This window comes from Macaca mulatta, chromosome 11 (assembly GCF_049350105.2).
Source record: "Macaca mulatta isolate MMU2019108-1 chromosome 11, T2T-MMU8v2.0, whole genome shotgun sequence".
Lineage (NCBI taxonomy): Eukaryota > Metazoa > Chordata > Mammalia > Primates > Cercopithecidae > Macaca > Macaca mulatta.
Genome location: NC_133416.1, coordinates 107542764 through 107552588, shown reverse-complemented (window position 1 = coordinate 107552588; position 9825 = coordinate 107542764). Strand labels below are relative to the sequence as shown.

The following is a 9825-nucleotide window of genomic DNA, read 5'->3' as shown; positions in this document are numbered from 1 at the left end:
TATTTGTTTTTAACTGCGCAGATTGATTTGCGCAACTTTTTTCTAATCCTGTAGAGAACCGGCTGCGTGCTGTGTGTGTGTGCTTGTGTGTGTATATGTGTGTGTCTTCCGATAGCATTCTTCAGACGGTGACATTCTTTGAAGAAAAAAGTGCAAAACCATACGCAGTAAGAAGGTCTATCGACTGCCTTGCTCTTGGACTCACATTCATACCGTCCTCTTCCCCATTCCACTTGCTCTTCAGGACGCAGCTGAGTCTTTCTCATCCAAAAATGGCTTTTGGACCGGACGCGGTGGCTCACGCCTGTAATCCCAGCACTTTAGGAGACCGAGGCAAGCAGATCACTTGAGGTCAGGAGCTCGAGACCAGCCTGACCAACACGGCGAAACCCCGTCTCTATTAAAAATACAAAAAGTAGCCGGGAGAGGTGGCAGGTGCCTGTAATCCAAGTACTCGGGAGGCTGAGGCAGGAGAATTGCTTGAACCCGGGAGGCGGAGGTTGCAGTGAGCCGAGATGGCTCCACTACATTCCAGCCTGGGCGACAGAGCGAGACTCCTGCAGTGCGGGGACTTGGCAGGTGCGGGAGGCAGGACCTGGCCTCCGGGGCGCCGCGGGGGCAACGGCCAGCGGGCGGGGGCAACGGCCAGCGGGCGAGGACAACTGCCAGCGGGCTTGGAGGGGCCGGGAGGCGACTGCAAGTCCCAGGCCACTTTGAGCGCCTGCAGGAGGAGCGGGGCGGCGGGGAGGGGGCGCCTCGGGGGCAGGGAGCGCAGCAGTGGCAGCGCGAAGGCGCGGGGGCCCGGGCACCTATGGTTGGCGCGCAGGCAGCGATACCGGGGCCGGAGCCCGGCCAGAGGAGGTCAGCGACGGCAAGGGGGAGGCCGAAGAGCCCGGGGCGGGTCCCGCGCGGGAACCAGCGCGACTGCGCGGCTACCGCAGCCGCAGGTTCGTGTTGGACGCGCGCCGCTGCTGCCTCTGCTACTTCAAGAACCCCCACCACCCGCTGCCCCTCGGCCACCTGGACATAGCGGAAGCCTGCTTCAGCTACCAGGGCGCCGACGAGGCGGTGGAGCAGCCTGCGCACTTCCAGTTGCACAGCGCGGGAGTTGCCAAGGTGCTTGAGGTAGGACCGCGCGCCCTGCAACTGCCTGGGCGCTTCTGTCGGCGCCCCCTGCCTCGCCTGCGGGCCTGCCCCATCCACCCTCGTTTCTCCAAGGCCTCCTCGCACCCTGCCCACGTCGGCCTGCCTTTCCCCACTTCTCCACATCCCGTCCATGGTCCTATCTCCTCCCCTCTACCTGGGTTTAGGCCAGTGTGGCTGGGGCTACCCAGCCCTGTCTCCTTCTTCAGACACTTTGACCCATTTTCTCCCTCTGCGCCTTCCCTCTGGCCCCTCTCTAGTGTCCTCTCACCCCCAGCATCCCATGGATGTCCAGTGCAGCCCGCCCAAGCATTCATAACCGTAGGTTTCTGCCCCCGGGGCCTCCTTTAGAACTCTGCTAGGACCTTGATACATCAGTTAACCGCTCTGCGCTTCAGCCTCCTCTAAAATGGGGTAGCAGTAGTATCTATATCATGGGGTGTTGAGATTAAACTAATTATACTCTAAACTGCTCAGTAAATATTAGTACATTTATTTTATTTTTATTTATTTGTTCTTTTTGCGATAGGATCTCGCTCTGTTGCCCAGACTGGAGTGCAGTGGTGTGATCTCAGCTAACTGCAGCCTCGATGCCTGAGCTCAAGTGATCCTCCCACCTCAGCCTCCCAAGTAGTTGGGACCACAGGTGCGGGCCCATGCCTGGCTAATTAAAAAAAAAAATTTTGTGTGTGTGGAGATGGGGGGGGTCTTGCTATGTTGCTCAGGCTAGTTTCGAACTCCTGAACTCAAACCATCCTCCCCACCCAGCTTCCCAGGATTCCAGACGTGAGCCACAGTGCATTTAGCACTATAGACAAAAAGAGTCAGAAATGGCAGGGCCCTTAGAGATATTCCACTACATTTCCTCCCAGAGTGTGCAGGGCTGCTCCAGCTAAGGTCACACAGCCAGTAAGTGGCAGAGCCTTTTTTCTTGCTCCTTTTTTTGTCCAGAAGAGGTGGGAGGAGGTCACTTCAGCCAGTTAGGCCTTGCTCCTTTGAGGTTCTTTTAATCCTCCAGCGAAGAGACATAATGGGAAAAATAATGTAGAAGCGAGAGAGTAGAGTCAGGAGTCCTGGTGCTGAGAGGCCTCCCCTTTCCTTGGGAGTCCTTAGTGGGCCAGACTCTGTCACCTCCTAGGGGTCCACCTGCTTCGAGCACCTGGAGGGATCTGGGCCCAGGTCTGGAGCCCAGTATCCTTTCTCCAGGCTGTGCTCCCTGCCTGGTTCCGGTGAACCTCTATCTTCACTCTCACTCTTCTGCATGGCAGGCTCGGCTTTCTCTAGGGCAGCAGGTTTGGGCTGGGATGTGTGAAAGCACTCACTCTCAAAGCTGGCCATGTGGAGAGCAGAGTAGGCAGGCTCTTGGCCTTGTGAGCACAGGACTGTTCCTCCGACCTCCAGAGCTGCTAACAGCTGGAGCTGCCCCCGGAGATGTTCTCAGAGCTTTGTCGACTCAGCTTTTGCCAATTCAAGCAGGATCTGATTCCCATGTTCTCTCGGGCTCCTCTGTCCTGTCTGTAAGTGGGCGCAGACAGCCTATTTCCCTGAAGGAAGCCAACTAGGTTTGCAGTCCTACTCAGGCTTACTTTGCGCCTGTATAAACTTGGGAATGACCCCAGTGGAGGACCTTTGCCAAAGGTAGAGGCTCTTCCTCAGTGTATACATGGACTGTTCCCATGTCAGGTGAATTTCCTATGGGATGTTTGTTAACAAAGAAAATAGAGTGTCATGTTTCAGATTTTTCTCAGATGACTGTAGAGCCCTATATCAATTTTTTCTTTAAAAAGAAAATCTGAATCTACATAAATGGGGTTACAAGGCATATTGTCAAGAGGATGGCTTTAGACTTGGATGGACTTGAACTTGAAGCAGGAGTCCGCTGCTCACACGTATTGGACAAGTTTCACCACGTCCCAGTTCGTCTTTGGTCTAATGGGAATCTCACCTTCCTCATTAGTGGTAGTGAGGATTCTGGAGAATGTTATGGAAATGGCTGGCACATTTTCCATAGTGGTATGGAAAATAGTAGGCACTACATGGCATATAAAACATCAAGTGGTGTCTTTGGCCAAATATGTGGTATATTCATATAATGGAATATTCTGTGGTAGTAAACAGGAACTAGAGCTATAGGTGTCAATGTGGATTACTCTCACAAACATAAAATAGAGCAAGAAATAAGTTACAGACTGATTCTGTTCAGAATGATACCATTTATAGAGAGGTTAAGAAGATCATGTAAAATAGTGCTACAGATCATATTATATACTGTGTCAGGAGGGGAAGAGATGCAAGGGGGTGATGAGCTCTGCTTTCTAGGTGGTGGTTGCCTCTGATGGGAAGAGGAGGGATGTGATTGGGAATGGCTGCCTTGGGGCTGGTGCCTTGTGGCTTCCACTGTTGTTTTGCAGTGTTTTATTTCTTGGACTGGGTGGTAGGTGTATCAGTGTTGGTTGTATTATGCTATCCATCTTTTTTTTTTTTTTTTTTTTTTTTGAGACAGGGTTTTGCTCTTGCTGCCTAGACTGGAGTGTAATGGCATGATCTCGGCTCACTGCAACCTCCGCCTCCTGGGTTCAAATGATTCTCCTGCCTCAGCTTCCCAAGTAGCTGGGATTACAGGCGTGCGCCATCATGCCTGGCTAATGTATCTTTAGTAGACACAGGGTTTCACCATGGTGATCAGGCTGGTCTCAAACTGCTGACCTTTGGTGATCCACCCGCCTCGGCCTCCCAAAGTGCTCGGATTACAGGCATGAGCCACTGTGCCTGGCCGCTATCCATCTTTTTATAGGTTCAGAATGTTTCTTTTTTTTTAAGAAAAGGAAATGTTTTCCTTTGGGTTGCTGACAATGGAGGAATATTTGACATGTAAAATTAAATTGGTCACAGAATAAGATAGTACCTAAGGCCTCGAGTGTTGGCTATATACAACAGTGGAAATGGAAACACAGGCAAGGCTTTCCAAAAGAAGGGAGCAGGGCTTTAGAGTAGAGGTGTTTTTTGTTTGTTTGTTTGTTTTGAGACATTGTTTCGCTCTTGTTGCCCAGAGCTAGAGTGCAATGGTGTGATCTCAGTTCACCGCAACCTCCGTCTCCCAGGTTCAAGCAATTCTCCTGCCTCAGCCTCCCGAGTAGCTGGGATTACAGGTGTGCGCCACCATGCCCCGCTAATTTTTGTACATTTAGTAGAGATGGGGTTTCTCTATGTTGGTAAGGCTGGTCTCAAACTCCCAACCTCAGGTGATCTGCATGCCTTGGCCTCCCAAAGTGCTGGGATTACAGACATAAGCCATTGTGCCCGGCCAGGGGTCTGTTTTAAGAAAGATAAATTTCGTTGTACCATTACTTCTTTTGAGCTCTAGGAGTAAAAACTTCATGGTGGTAAATACCACCATAAAGTGGAAATTACTGATTTATCTTCCTTTTCATCTTTCAGATCCAAGAACAGATTCCCATAAGCCTTAATGTTTCACTTTAGGGCTGCCCAGCCATAGAGGAGACCCTGATTTCTAAGGATTTTTAAGTTAGGATTTTAAGTTAGGATTTAGCCCTGCTTAGACTTCAGCTGAGCTGAAGTCTTTTCAAATACCATTTGAATTTTTTTTACAAATACCATTTTTTTTTTTTTTTTTTGAGACGGAGTCTCGCTCTGTCACCCAGGCGGGAGTGCAGTGGCCGGATCTCAGCTCACTGCAAGCTCCGCCTCCCGGGTTCACGCCATTCTCTGGCCTCAGCCTCCCGAGTAGCTGGGACTACAGGCGCCCGCCACCTCGCCCGCCTAGTTTTTTGTATTTCTTAATAGAGACGGGGTTTCACCGTGTTAGCCAGGATGGTCTTGATCTCCTGACCTCGTGATCCACCCGTCTCGGCCTCCCAAAGTGCTGGGATTACAGGCTTGAGCCACCGCGCCCGGCCAGAAATACCGTTTTTACAAATACCATTTATTTTCACATAGGGTTAAAAAGTAAAGAAAAATCAGCAGTTTTCTTATTCTATTATTATACATTTTTCTCATTTTGAAGCATCTTTGAGCCTTCTCTGGAGAAGCTGTGGTTTTGTTGGGCTTTTCCAAAATGTTTTACTATGTGAGTCTTAATGAAAGCTGATACAAGAATTTCTTGGTAAACTCCTCTATTCTGAAACTTAGGGATCTGATCTGGTGTCTTCTTTTACAGATGAGGTAATAGAGGCTAGAAAGGGTATGTAATTTTGCTGATGTCATGAAGCTAGACTCACACCCTCCAGGAACAGTGAATGTCCAAATCATGGAGTATCTAGTTGTATTGTCTGGTCTGACAAATCTACTTTTTTTGACTTTGGATATTAATTGTCTTGGATCAGATAAGGTATAGTAGTCTTTCCTTTTACTGTGTTTGATAGCTGTCCGTTTTGGACAGTGAGTATCACCAGGAACATTTTACTGCCCAGTTCTTAACCAGCATGCATAGTACCTTTTACTGGATGTATCTGGAAACTGTTGTAAGGGCCTAGCAGAGACTGATGCTTCCTGTATGTGTCTCTCTCTCTGTGTAAGGGTACTGGAGGCTTCTCGTGGAGCTTTACTGGAATCTGAGGCACTTAGGGGAAGGACAACCAGCATGTGATTGACTGAGAGTGAAGCTTAAACAGCCTTGCTCTTCCAGATGTCTGCAGTCTTTGGAGCAAGAGAGTGTCATCAGTCAGCCAGCAAATGATTTCTTCCCTCTGCTCCCTTCTTGTAGGTGCTTGGTGCTCAAATGGACATGTGTGTTGGTTTCCGAGCCACATGTAACTGAATAGTTATGTACACCTATTCTTAACCCAATTTTGTGGGAATGCACATTCCCTGTTGTTGAAATTGCTGTTAATGACAAACATTTATTGGCTTGTTAATCAGAGTGTGTTCAGTACAAAATAGATGTGGTGAACCAGCCTTCTTTGCTGTATGGTTCTCTTAAGCTGTTCTACCCTGGGGCATCTGCTCAGTCTTGAAGCATTATTTAACTCTTTAAGTTATGGGGACTTAACTCTTCAAGGCTTTCCCATTAGGAAGTTCCTTCAAGGCAAGTCCAGTATTGTGCTTGTGATACCACAATGGCATTCCATCTTCCACTGCCTCTCACACAGTCCTCATTGCAGGGGAGTCCCCATCCTATTTCCTACCCGCCAGAGGGTGAGCTCCCTAAGGACTATTTGTATCCTCAGTTCATGCAACAGTATCTGGCACAAAGGAGGCTTGCTATAGACTAGTGTCTGTGTTTGTATTACTGAAAAAATGCATATGTTGAAGCTCCAACTCCCAATGTGATGATATTTAGAGGTGGGGCCTTTGGGAGGTAATTAGGTCATGAGGGTGGAGCCTTCATGAATGGTATTAGTGCCCTTACAAAAGTGACCCTGGAGAGATGATCTCCCTTCTCCACCTATGCGGATACAGCAAAAAGGCATTCCTTTGCAAACCAGGAAGAGGGCCCTTGCCAGGAACCAAATTGACCAGCACCTTGATTTTGGACATTCTAGTCTTCAGAACTGAGGAATAAATTTGTGTTTTTTAAGCCACTCAGTCTGTGGTGTTTTTGTTATAGTAGCCTAAACTGACTAAGGTATGGTGCCCAGGGAGACACTTGTCAAATGAATGAATAGAAAATGCTTACCCAGTAAGCACTGGTTTTGGTGACCCTTTAGAACTGATCAGCCAGAACTCCCAAATGTACAGATGTATTATATGCCATTCTTGCCTCATGTCATAGAGGTGGTGGCCATTCAGTAAATACCCACTGAATAGAACAGATATTAGGAATCCAAAAGGGGGTTATGACTCACCCTTCCCCAGAGGAGAGAGTTTACTTACAGTCAGTTCTGTATTTTCAGGTCTCTTGTATTTCATGCCCATAGTCAGGACTTCGAGGACACTGTTACAGCAGGAGCAAACTATTTATATAAATGGCCACATAGTATTTTGGTTTTGCACACTCTGCCATCTCTGTCACTATTCTGCTGTAGTAGTACAGAAACAACCATAGAATGAGTATATCTGCATTCTGATTTTTTAGTTATGTACCCTGAAATTTGGATCTCATATAATTTTCACATTTCACAAAACATTCTTTTAATTGTTTTCAGCCACTTGAAATTGTTAGCTGGGCACAGATCCTCACTCTTATAACCCCAGCACTTTGGGAGGCCAAAGTGGGAGGATCACTTGAGCCCAAGAGATCAAGACCAACCTGGGCAACAAAGTGAGACCCCATCTCTGCAAAAATGTAAAAACTGGCCAGATGTGGGAGCAAATGTCTGTAGTCCCAGCTACTTGGGAGGCTGAGGCAGGAGTTTTGCTTGATCCCAAGAGGTAGAGATTGCAGTGAGCTGTGTTCGTACCACTGTACTCCAGCCTGGGTGACAGGCTGTTTTTTGTTTGTTTTCTGTTTCAAAAAAACAAAATAGCAAAATAACAATGTTGAAACGATTCTTGGCTTGTAGATTATACAGAAATAGGCAGAGGCTGGAAATGACCCCAGGCTGTAGTTCATTGACTTGCGTTCTAGGAAGGCCTTGGGAGCTTCCCACTCACTCACTCACTCACTCACTGTGTGTGCTTAGGCACTGGGGACATGACTGGACAAGACAGTCCCTGTCCTTGTGGAACTGTCAGTATCCAGGGGACAGATATTAATAAAATATAGCAAACACCAACCAGTGCTAGGAAGTTTGAAAGGAAACAGATGCAGTGCATGTATAGTTCAGGATCTTGATCTGGTTTAGGGGTTGGGGAGGGCTAGGAAAAACTTTCCTGAAGAAGCAACATTCGAGCTGAGACACAAAGGATGAATTGGTGTTGACTGGGGGGCGTGGAGAGGGGGAGTAAAGTGTTCTAGGGAGAGGAAGTGGCATAAGCAGAGGCCTTTAGGTGGGGGTGCTGGTTGCATGTGGGACTCAAGGAATGCCTGGTGGCAGCTAGGGGTGAAGGGGACATAGCCTTTGGAAGAGGCAGGCCTTGGGCCAGGGCAGGATTTTGGTCTTTGCCCTAAGAGCTATAGAGTCAGTGAAGAGTTTTAAGCAGAGTTTGACAAATAGTTTTTTTTTCTTTCTTCTCCCAAATTGATCGTCTTTGTTTATTTGGGCTGCTGTGATAAAATACCATAGACAAGGTAGCTTATGAAAAACATAAATTTATTTCTCATAGTCCTGGAGGCTGGGAAGTCCAAGATGAAGGCACCAGCAGATTTGGTGTCTGATGGGGGCTCACTCTCTGTTTTAGAGATGATGCCTTCTAGTGGTGTTCTCATAGCAGAAGCGACAGACAAGTTCCCTCTGAGGCCTCCATCGATGTATATATGTATGTATGTATCTAGCTACCTAGCTAGCTAAGTGTATTTTTCTCCCGAAATCCCTTTTACCACTCTGGCCTCTTTTATAAGGACCCTGATCTCGTTCCAGAGGGCTCTGCCCTCATGACTTAATCACTTCCCACAAGGCTTCACTCTTAATACAGTTATCTTGGGGACTGGGTCTCAACATAGGAATTTTGCAGGGACACAGACATTCAGACGGTGGCACTGATGGTTTCGTCATGCCTAGTATTTTTATTTAACTAGGTGGGAGGATTATCTTGTTTGTGTATGAAGGGTTGAAGTATTTATATGTTATGTACTGGCAAACAGAATTAAAAGTAGACAAATGCAAAACTGAACCTATTTGGAGCTGTTGCTCCTTAATTATTTCTGAGTCGGGGGTGCTGTGATGGATGAAGCTCGCTTTGGCAGGTGTGTGTGGCTGGGGCCAGCCCCGCCCTGGTGGACTTCCTTTCCTGAAGCATTCCTAACGGCCCCAGCATTGACTTCTCTCCTGCTGCACTTGCTTTGCTCGTATGTACATTGCCAGTTTCCTTCCCCCATGGAGATAATGAATTCTTGAGAAATGGAAGGAGGGGTCAGATGCATTCGGGGTGGAGGTGTACCAGCTCCCACCTCACTGAGGCATCTGATGGGAGTAGACAGGTCTCCTTGGTCAGACGCTTTTACCTTTGAGTCTCTGGGGTGCAGACTTCCCACCTCCAGTCAGAACAAAATACAAATAGTAACACCCCCTTCCTCTAAAGAAAGAAAAGGACCCTGCCATTGTATCTCAGATTGGGAGAGGGAAAGGCATTTTCATTAGCAATTTTTGGTTCTGGTATTTATGTAGTGGGGTCTTAATGACATTTGATTGAGTGTATAGTATCAGGCCAGCCCTCAGGTGGGTTTCCTTTGCTTTCACAGAGTGAATGCATTGTGGAAATGGTAAAGTAAGTAGTCATGACTAGTTAGTGGCTTCTAACTAGTGTTCTGTGAAATACTCTGCCCGGAGTGCTCAGTTCAGTAAACATCCTGAGCACTTGGATGTGTGACACCATGTGAGGGGCAAGAAGCTGAGAGGATCTCTAGGGAGACTGTGGCTTTCATGATTGTCCAGTAGGCAGTAGCTCACCAGCCAGCACAGGAGGCCCTCAGTCAGCTAGAGATTCAGGATGGTTTTGCTCCCTGATCTAGTCTTTGAGCATCTGCTGTTGTGTCCTACTACAGCATCACTTCCCAGGAGGAGATTTTGTCAGTGTAGTTCACTACTGTGCCTTTCATGCTTAGAGGATGCCAGATGCTTGTTGCCTAATGCATGCTTGAAGCCCTCATATCCTCTTGGAGTGTGTGTGTCTGTGTGTCTGTGT

At 47.8% G+C, this 9825-nt stretch overlaps 1 pseudogene across 1 annotated transcript in view; it reads left to right on the top strand.

Moving 5' to 3' along the window:
- Window positions 1-764: 764 nt before the first annotated feature.
- LOC694113 (golgin subfamily A member 2-like) overlaps window positions 765-9825 on the top strand; it is a 43979-nt pseudogene continuing 34918 nt past the window's right edge. The window contains exons 1-2 of the transcript XR_013400639.1: window positions 765-1125; window positions 1673-1789. The product of XR_013400639.1 is annotated as a golgin subfamily A member 2-like (transcript). The remainder of the gene's footprint in view (window positions 1126-1672; window positions 1790-9825) is intronic.